The sequence below is a fragment of the Hordeum vulgare genome, chromosome 1H (genome assembly GCF_904849725.1).
Source record: "Hordeum vulgare subsp. vulgare chromosome 1H, MorexV3_pseudomolecules_assembly, whole genome shotgun sequence".
NCBI classification, from domain to species: domain Eukaryota; kingdom Viridiplantae; phylum Streptophyta; class Magnoliopsida; order Poales; family Poaceae; genus Hordeum; species Hordeum vulgare.
Window position 1 is genome coordinate 215,438,450 of NC_058518.1, and position 8,978 is coordinate 215,447,427.

Below are 8,978 nucleotides of genomic sequence, written 5' to 3' on the forward strand. Positions count from 1 at the left end.
TTTTCCCATATTTGCATGTTACCAAATTCTTTAACAATCCTACCATTTTCTGCAGCACATCCCTTGCTATGAAACAGCATCTGTGGCACAGAATCTTTCCTTTACAGAACTCAAGACTGCAGGGATGTCATACTGAAAACAACCCATGGATTTACAATCATTGCTTCTATAATACTTGATGAACGTGGTCACTCCTATTTTGGCATGGGCCTATGGACATAAATTTCTAAGTTTTATGTACGGAAAGATGGCACTACAATTGCACTACACATAGAAGATCCTCGTCATGAGAAATATGCTAACTTCCCCGACGATATCATCCATCCATTCTTTGTTCGAAGTAAGTGTTCTTTTCAAGTATCTGCATGTTGGCTTACCCAGAAATATAAAAGGAATTGTTTAGTATTTAAGCAACCAAATGTTATTCCATTTTCTTACTCTCTTCCTGCCTATTAACTTCTAGTTACCAATACATTTTTATTTTGCCCTATTTTAACTAAATATTCCATGCACTCCCACTTCTATCCGAAAGCGGCGCTAAAGAGGGGACTCCAGAGGTGGAGAACGAGGCTGCAAACCAACGGAGGCGGGTCGATCAAGAAACGCAAGCGACGCCAGCATGCCTATACTTCATGAGCGGCCTCCCCGATGATATGTTGATAGTCATCATCTCCCTCCTCCCAATCCAATTTGGGGCACAGACAATTGTCCTTTCTCGAAGGTGGAGCCCCCTATGGCACTCCACCCTTGATGGCGTTGTACATTAGGGGTAGGCCTACAGACCTGCTTCCCTAGGCCCACCTAGGAACCCTTACGGACATCAGTGTCCTTAAATTCACGAGTGTAGCCTTGACCTCACTCCGCATACCATCACTCGGCTTGCTCGGAGTCTCTCAGATCACCTTGTGTTAGTCCGATGCATCCTGGCACTCGGACCACAACAAGGTGAAGCTACCGAAGAGGCTGCAACGGCTAAGGAGTTAATCCATCGCATGAAGTGCAGTGAAGATCCGCGTTACCAATAACGCCAAGAGTTATAGCTGTCGTTTCTAGTAACTTCCCTATTTATAAGCATTAACTCACCTTGTAATGACGCTTGGCCATTCGTGGCATGTACTATATAAGACACTCTCGAGATCTTGTTCAAGGGATCAACACCTTGTAATCTTTCATACTGCATGAGCAAATATCAGCCTCAGGGCCCGAGAATTAGGGGTGTTACCACTTCCGAGTGGGCCTTGAACTCGTACATCCGAGTGTATCCACTGCGCCTAGTTAGACTTCGACCCCTTGTTCGTACCCCTAGGTACTATTGTTAGGGTCATTCCCATGACAGTTGGCGCCCACCATGGGGCTACGCGTCTAGCAAATTCAGCATAGTTGGAGATTTATTGCATTTTTCTTAAACATGATGACACTCAGCGGAGAGATCCTCTTCGGTTCCCTTAGCTTCATCGTCGACGACTAGGCGTGGCTGTAGGATGCGCCACTGGACACCGACGCCTTCCGTGCACAAGGTATGTCACATTTCAGCGCAATCGCGCACGGAGTCCTCATCCGGTAGCCGTTGGTGTCGTATCACTCGGCAACCACGCGCCTCGTTGTCGTTCGCCGCAAGCGCTCCGGGTGCTCATGGATGCAGCGGGACATCAAGCACGCCATGGCCAATCAGGTCATTTCCGGACAGGTGGCCATGCTTAGCTCCCATGAGCCCACCGTCAGCCTTTTCCCGTCATCCAGCGAGGATTCACTCGATGACTCCGACTGTGAAAGAAGGAAGGGTGTCGCCGATATCCTGATGGCCGACAACAACAGGGGAGGCAACACAAGTTACACCATGGAGAATTCTCCCGTGCGTGACGGCAGAGAATATCGCCACGGCAACAGCGGCCACCATGTTCCGCAGCCACACACGGAGCAACAGCGGGAGGAACTTCGGCGGAGGAGCGATCAAGCTCTCTACACCCCTATCACCAGGAACACCCCGGAGGAGATCGCGCTGGAGAACGCGTGTCTGGCCAATCTGGCTGAGCGCGAGCGACTCAAGTGCCTCCAGCGGTGGCTCGACGCTCGGGCCGTGAGGGACCAGTCAAGCTCTAGCTGCAGTCGCAAGCAGTTGTTTCCTAACGGCCGCGAGCATCACATCGAGGTGATGCGGACACCTCTGCTGGAACTAGCTGCAGCTACTTGGATCGATGTTTCAATTCAGCCAAGTGACAGCGCAGCCGGGGAAGGCATTCGACAAATCGAGGCTCCGTTGAAGACTGCCATGTAGCAGAATTCCGCAATGTCATAATCGCGACATCGCATTCACACCATGTACGTCTAGGCGGACACCGTGTAGTCGGCTCATAGCCCGCATATACAAAGACGGTGCCAAAGGTCTCCTCCTCTTCCAAGAGGCCCACATGGAGACCAGAGGCGGGTCACTGAGACCGAAGCAGGTCACCTCCCCAGGGAAGTGGCTTACTTGGTGGCCATCCTCATGCCGAAGGCCAAGCCCCAATCAGTGTCGGGGTAATGAGGGCGACGACTATCGGGCCCCCGAGTTCAACGCTCAGTCTATAATCACGCAACACGTAGTTCATCGATCGCGAGCCGACCGGGGAGTAACCAGCCTCGAGTGCTTCGGCCAAAACATTCGATAGGTAGAGATTCCAACTATCGGTTATCCACGGGGATCGGAAAGTTCAATCACGAGTCAAAGCCATAGACTTGGCTAGAGGACTACCGAGTGGCCGTCCAGATTACGTCGCTTTGAAGCATTTCCCCTCATGTTGGAGGGGTCCACGATGGTGTGGCTCAATCAGCTACCCTCCAGTAGCATCCACGGCTGGGGCGATCTCGCCCGAGTGTTCGTCAGGACCTTCGAGTGCACATACAAGCGCCCAAGCGGCCTGATGGAGCTGCAGCATTGTGTCTAGAAGAGCAACAAGACTCTTAAGGAGTACATCCAGCACCGTTGAGAATGTCATTGAGCACCAGGCCGTGTGCGCTTTCAAAGCAGACACATGGTATCGAGAACTCATTCTCAAGTTTGGTCGATCAGGGGGACCTGTCCCTGAGTCGAGCCATGGAAATCACCAATTGGTATTCGAATGGCGAACAGGATGACCGCCTCTGCAACGGCAATGCCTGATCCAGCAAAACCCGTTAGTCGCGCAACGTTGGGAAGAAGTAGAAGCAAAAAGGAGACCAATCTGGCAAAGCCGAAGTAGTTGTTGTCCCAGGGCAAAGCCAGAATAAATCCAAGAAGAAGAAGGACTTGGCTGGAAAAAAGAAGGTCGGGTCGAAGAGCAGCCTTTTGGACCAGCCGTGACCGATTCATTCTCGCAAGGACGAGGAGGGGGGACCATCCCCGCCAAGCACACAGCTCGCAACTTTTGTTTGCTCTAGAAGGAGATGGGCGGAGAGCCCTTCGGGGACAAGGAAGACGAGGACGACCCAACAGACGCCTCCGAGTATCCGAACATTGAGGTGACCCTCATGATCTTCGCTGATGTCGAGAGGAAGAACCGATTGAAAGTTATCAATCGAGAGGTAAACATGGAAGCCTCGGCTGTTATAAAGTACCTCAACTGGGTGAAGACACCCGTCACATTCGACCAGTCGGATCACCGGCCCAACATAGCCACCCCTGAGAGGCAGGCGTTGGTGGTTAATCCCGCGGTCAATGGGTTCCGATTACGGAAAGTCCTCATAGTCGATGGCAGCGTCCTCAACATCATCTACGTGGACACTCTCAAAGCCATCGACATCTCGTTTTCCCGGTTGAGCAAGAGTAACATGCAATTTCACAGGGTCATCCCCGGGAAGAAGGCCGAATCACTCGGCCAGATCACTTTCAGTGTTGTATTCACCAGCGATAATTTTTTCACAAGGAGAGGTTGACCTTCGAAGTTGTTGACTTTCATAGTGCCTATCACGCCATCCTGTGTAGGCCCGCCTATGCACGTTTCATGGCCCACCCATGTTATTTGTATCTTAGGCTTAAGATGCGGGGGGCGAAAGACGTGATCACGGGGACGGGCAATCGAAAGGTTGCCGAGGAGTGCCTCCAGCAAGGCTCTAGGATCGCCAACGAGCAGGTCCTCACAGCTGAGCTTGATGGGTACAAGAAGGCAGTGGCACCGCAAATCTACTCAAGTCGAAGCGACCGGCTACTGAATTTGCTTTTCAATCGGCCAGTGAGATGAAGCAGGTCCACGTCCACCCAATGATCTGAATGCTTGTGCGATCAACATCTCCACCTCACTCGGAGAAAAACAGGAAGCCGAGATCATCCAGTTCCTCTGTGAAAACTGGGATATCATCGCATGGAAGCCGTTTGACATGTCGGGGGTTCCCAGGGTGCTGGCTGAGCATCACCTCTAAGTGGACCCGAAGGTCAAGACTTTCAAGGAACACCTACGCCGCTCCTCTGTGGAGAAGCGTAGGGCAATCAGCAAGGAGATCGCTCGGCTCCTAGGTGTCGAGTTCATTCACGATGTCTACCACTCCGAGTGGTTGGCGAACGTGGTCCTGGTGCCAAAGAAGAAAATTCACTCCGAATGTGTATTGACTTCAAGCACCTCAATCGGGCCTACCCGAAGGACCACTTCCCTCTGCCCCATATAGATCAAATCATAAATTCAAGAACCGAATGTGAATGCCTGTCGTTCCTAGATGCGTACTCCAGGTACCATCAGATCCGAATGTATGAACCTGACGAAATAAAAACAGCCTTCATCACCCCATTTGCGTGTTTTTGTTACATCTTGATGCCGTTCGGTCTCAAAAACACTGGAGCTACCTTCCAACACATGATTCAAAAATGTCTGCACGATTAGATCAGTTGGAATGTTGAAGTGTACATGGACGACATCATGGTCAAGTCCAGAAAAGGTTCCGACCTCCTGGCCAACCTCGCCGAAACCTTCACAAAACCTTTGATGCTTCGGGATTAAGCTCAATCCGACCAAATGCACCTTCGATGTACCGGCTGGTAAGCTACTCGGTTACCTTGTTTCAAAATAAGGTATCGATGCCAATCCCGACAAGATCAGGGCCGTCGTCCAGATTAGACGGACGAAGCGCATCCACGATGTGAAGAGGCTTACAGGCCACCTTGCAACCCTGAGTCGCTTTATCTGAAGACTCGGTGAGAATCGGTGAGAAGGCCCTGCCTCTTTACCGATTGGTGAAGAAATCCGATAGATTCGAGTGGATCGATGAAGCGTAGGTCGCATTCGACCAGCTTAAAGCTCTGCTTTCCACCTAGCCGGGGTTGGCTACTCCGAGCAGCCGGGAGCCCTTGCTCCTATACATCGCCGCCACTAGTCAAGTGGTTAGCACCGTACTCACTGTAGAGCATCGAGAAGCAGGCAAAGCGTACAAGGTACAAAGGCCCATCTACTACATTTTCGAAGTGCTGACCCCTTCAAAAGAAAGGTATCCACACTACCAGAAGCAGGTTTATGGGATCTACCTAATTGTGATCCACTATTTTCAAGGTCACTTGGTCAGTGTCATCAGTGATGCTCCCCTGGCCGAAATTCTGCACAATCGGGATGCAACTAGACAAGTGGCCAAATGGGCGATTGAGCTCCTACCATTGGAGATCAAGTTTGAGGCCAAAAAAGCAATGAAGTCTCAGGCGTGTAACAACTAAGATGCGGCACTTTCCTTATTTCGAGGAGATGCCTCAAAAGGGGAAAGAGGCGCATCTAAGCTTTCCGCAAGCAGGATAAACATTGCAATACATAATAGATGGAAGAGTAATAATATTTGGCTTACGCTCGCGACAAGCTAAATTATAGGGTCACACGGTCATACATTATTCAAATGGAAAACAGGGTACGACTATGGACAATATAAACGACAAAAGCTAATGCTATCCCGCCTTGCTAGGCCCACGATCAAGACCAATTGCCTCTAGTCCTCGGGATACGTCACGTACAGCTGGCCAATGTCCTCGTCGAACTCCCACTTCATCTGGGTATCCTCGGAAGCATCTGCATCTAGGGTACCTATACCTGTGGGTGGTTGTAGTAATCTGTGAGCCACAAGGACTCAGCAATCTCATGACCTTGGTATCGAGTGTAACTAAGTCACTAGGTGAGGATGGGATATATGTTTGAGTTTGCAGCAACCTAAGCATTTATGGTGGCTAACTTACGTTAAACAAGAAGTAAAGATATGGTGGTCTACGCAAGACGTTCGTTAATTAAGAATAATCACTAAGTGATCCTGAACATCTACTTACGTCAATCATAACCCCGTCGTGTTCTCGATCTGAGAAGGAACTCTCAAGGAGACAGTCACGGTTACACACGTAGTTGGCAAGTTTTAAGTAAGTTACTTTAAATTATCTAGAACCGGATGTTAACAAAATATCCATGATTTCCACATAACCGCGGGCACGACTTTACGAAAGATTTAACCCTCTAGGGGTGCTCCAACTAATCCATCACAAATTACCACGTGCCGCACATAAATTCTCAACCACGAAGCTCGCGATCTTGTCGAATCCCTTAGTGGAAAACCTCAACTCTGAGAAGACCCAAAGTCTCACCGGAATCCAAAAGCACAACATACATCATGAAGGTAAGACAAGTGCAGCAAGGCCTCTCGACGTGGCGACGACCCCGATAAGAGCCGCGTATCTCAGTATCGGGACATTTCAGATTGTCCATACTTGTGGTAGGCCAATCGCAAAGTTGACCCTGGCGACCACCAGCGGTTGACAGTTTGGACCAACACTCATGAGGAGCACTGGCCCGGGGGGTTGATTAAGTTCGTCGGGGTAGCTATTCCCTATGTTTTTTATTAAGTTGTTAGCAAATTAACACCAAAGTTGGGTATTGCCAGACAAGCCTTAATACTAACGATTTACCAAGGGGGTCCCCGTAGCAACCCCGAAAGTGTTAGGAGCACTCAGTTATGGAATAAAACACCGGTAGCCAAAATTAAGGCGGCGACAGCGGAACAAATCACCCGGCGGAAGGCTAGGCCTTTCGGTCATACCCAAGTATATAGGTGCATTAGTTTAATAGAATTTAAATAAGATGATATCAATTTCTCATGTTATCACAAGGACCAGCTTGCACCTACAACTACATCTGAGCATGGGCAGCCCAGTCCGGCGACCCGGCCCGAGCCCGACCCAAAAATCTCGGGTCGGGCTTTGTGTTTGGGCCGTGGTCGGGCTTGAAAATCGGGCCCGAAAAGTAGTTCGGGCTGGGCTCGGGCTTGCAAAAAACAGTGATTTACACGGGGGCCCGACCCGACCGAATCCGGAATTCAACTTTTCTGCCCATTAGGGTCGGGCTCAAGCCTGATTTTACGGTTTTTTGGCCGGGCAGGGCCAGGCTCGGGCTTGAGATTTCTCGTTTGGGCTTTGTAAAGCCGGCCCGAAGCCCGGCCCGACCTAGGATATGCCTAGGTTTACCTGCAACTAGCAACGCTAATAAAATGTTTAACCAGCCTAACCTAGCCAAGCAATATTTGCTAGGAGGGGAAGTGTTAGAGGTTTCATGGCAATGTTTGATGGCCTATATATCTGGTGGTAGGCAGCGGAGTATAACGATGGAAACGAATCAACTATGCATAACAAAGCTAGAAACGGTGTCAAGGTCACGATCATCTTGCCTGTGATATCTTCAGAGTGGAACTGCTCCTGATCTTCCTGAATGAACTCACCAGACTCCTCGAACTCGTTTCCTGTACCCGATGCTACACAAAGAAATAAACAGAAAATAAACCCCAGCAAATGATAATGCAACAAACAATATCATGCATGCATGGCACACAATTCAAAGCACCCACAGAAGTTAACTTACTCAAATGACAAAGTGCCACCTCATAAAAATGGCACTTTTGCAGAACTGCTCAAAACTGAAATCTAGTGACACCATTGGATTCCTGGGTTTTTCTACCCCAAATCCATATATCATACTCCTATACTTGTATGCAGAAAACACCACAAAACAGTAAAGAAATTCTGCCCTAAATCATAAACTACTCATGTCAAGAACAGGGGATGTTCCTGCGCGTGCCACATTTGGTATATACCAGATTAGGCAAATTCCATTTAAGGAATTATTCCAAAAATGCAATTCAACACACAAACAGAATAAAAATAAACCACAAACCTAATTTGACAGGGGGCCCCACTGGTCATAGGAACTAGGAGGGGCTAGAGTATGCCATGTGGGCCCTACACACAACAACACATGAAAATAAAATGGGGCATGGTGGGGGGTTCGAGACCACCACCTCTCCCTCACACGCACACACCTCTGCCACTGGACTACAGCGGGCTAGATCCAATAATAAAGGGGGAATGCTCTAACTAGTAGCTACCCCACTAACCACATAAAACACAAATAAATAAAAAGGGGGGAAGCCTCGGCTCGAACCCACGACCACGGGTATAGGGTACAACTCTGTTGCCACTACGCTACCGATGGTGAATCTGCTATAACACGGGTACTAACGTAGGTATAACAGAAAAGGGGGGTGTTTTCCTCTGCTCTAGCAGAGAGCACCGGCGATGACGCTGCTCGCCGGAGCCACCACTAGCCCATGCACAAATAGAAAAACGCAACGGGGGGGGGGACGCGCTCGAGCTCTACTACTCTGCTATTCTGAGGCCTGCTTCAGCCGAAACAGTTAAGTGCAGCTACTGCTGCCAAGCTCTACTGCGGCTGCTCTGTTGATACGCGAGGCGCCACTGCTGCTGATCGGCGACAGAACGGCGTGACGCGCATTGCGGGACGGCGGGACTGTAGGGAGAGAGGGAAAGGGGAGCGAGGCATTGCGCTCACGAAGGGTTCCGAGGAGAAAGGCTCCCGCGATGGGGAAGAACGACGCGTCGATCTGCTGCAGGAGGTGCTCGCTGGAGGTGAGGAACGAGCCAGTCGTCGGGGCGTCATGGAAGGAGTCCTTGGCGCCGGGTCTCCTCGAAAATGGAACGCGCCTGACGTCCTCTTGCTCCT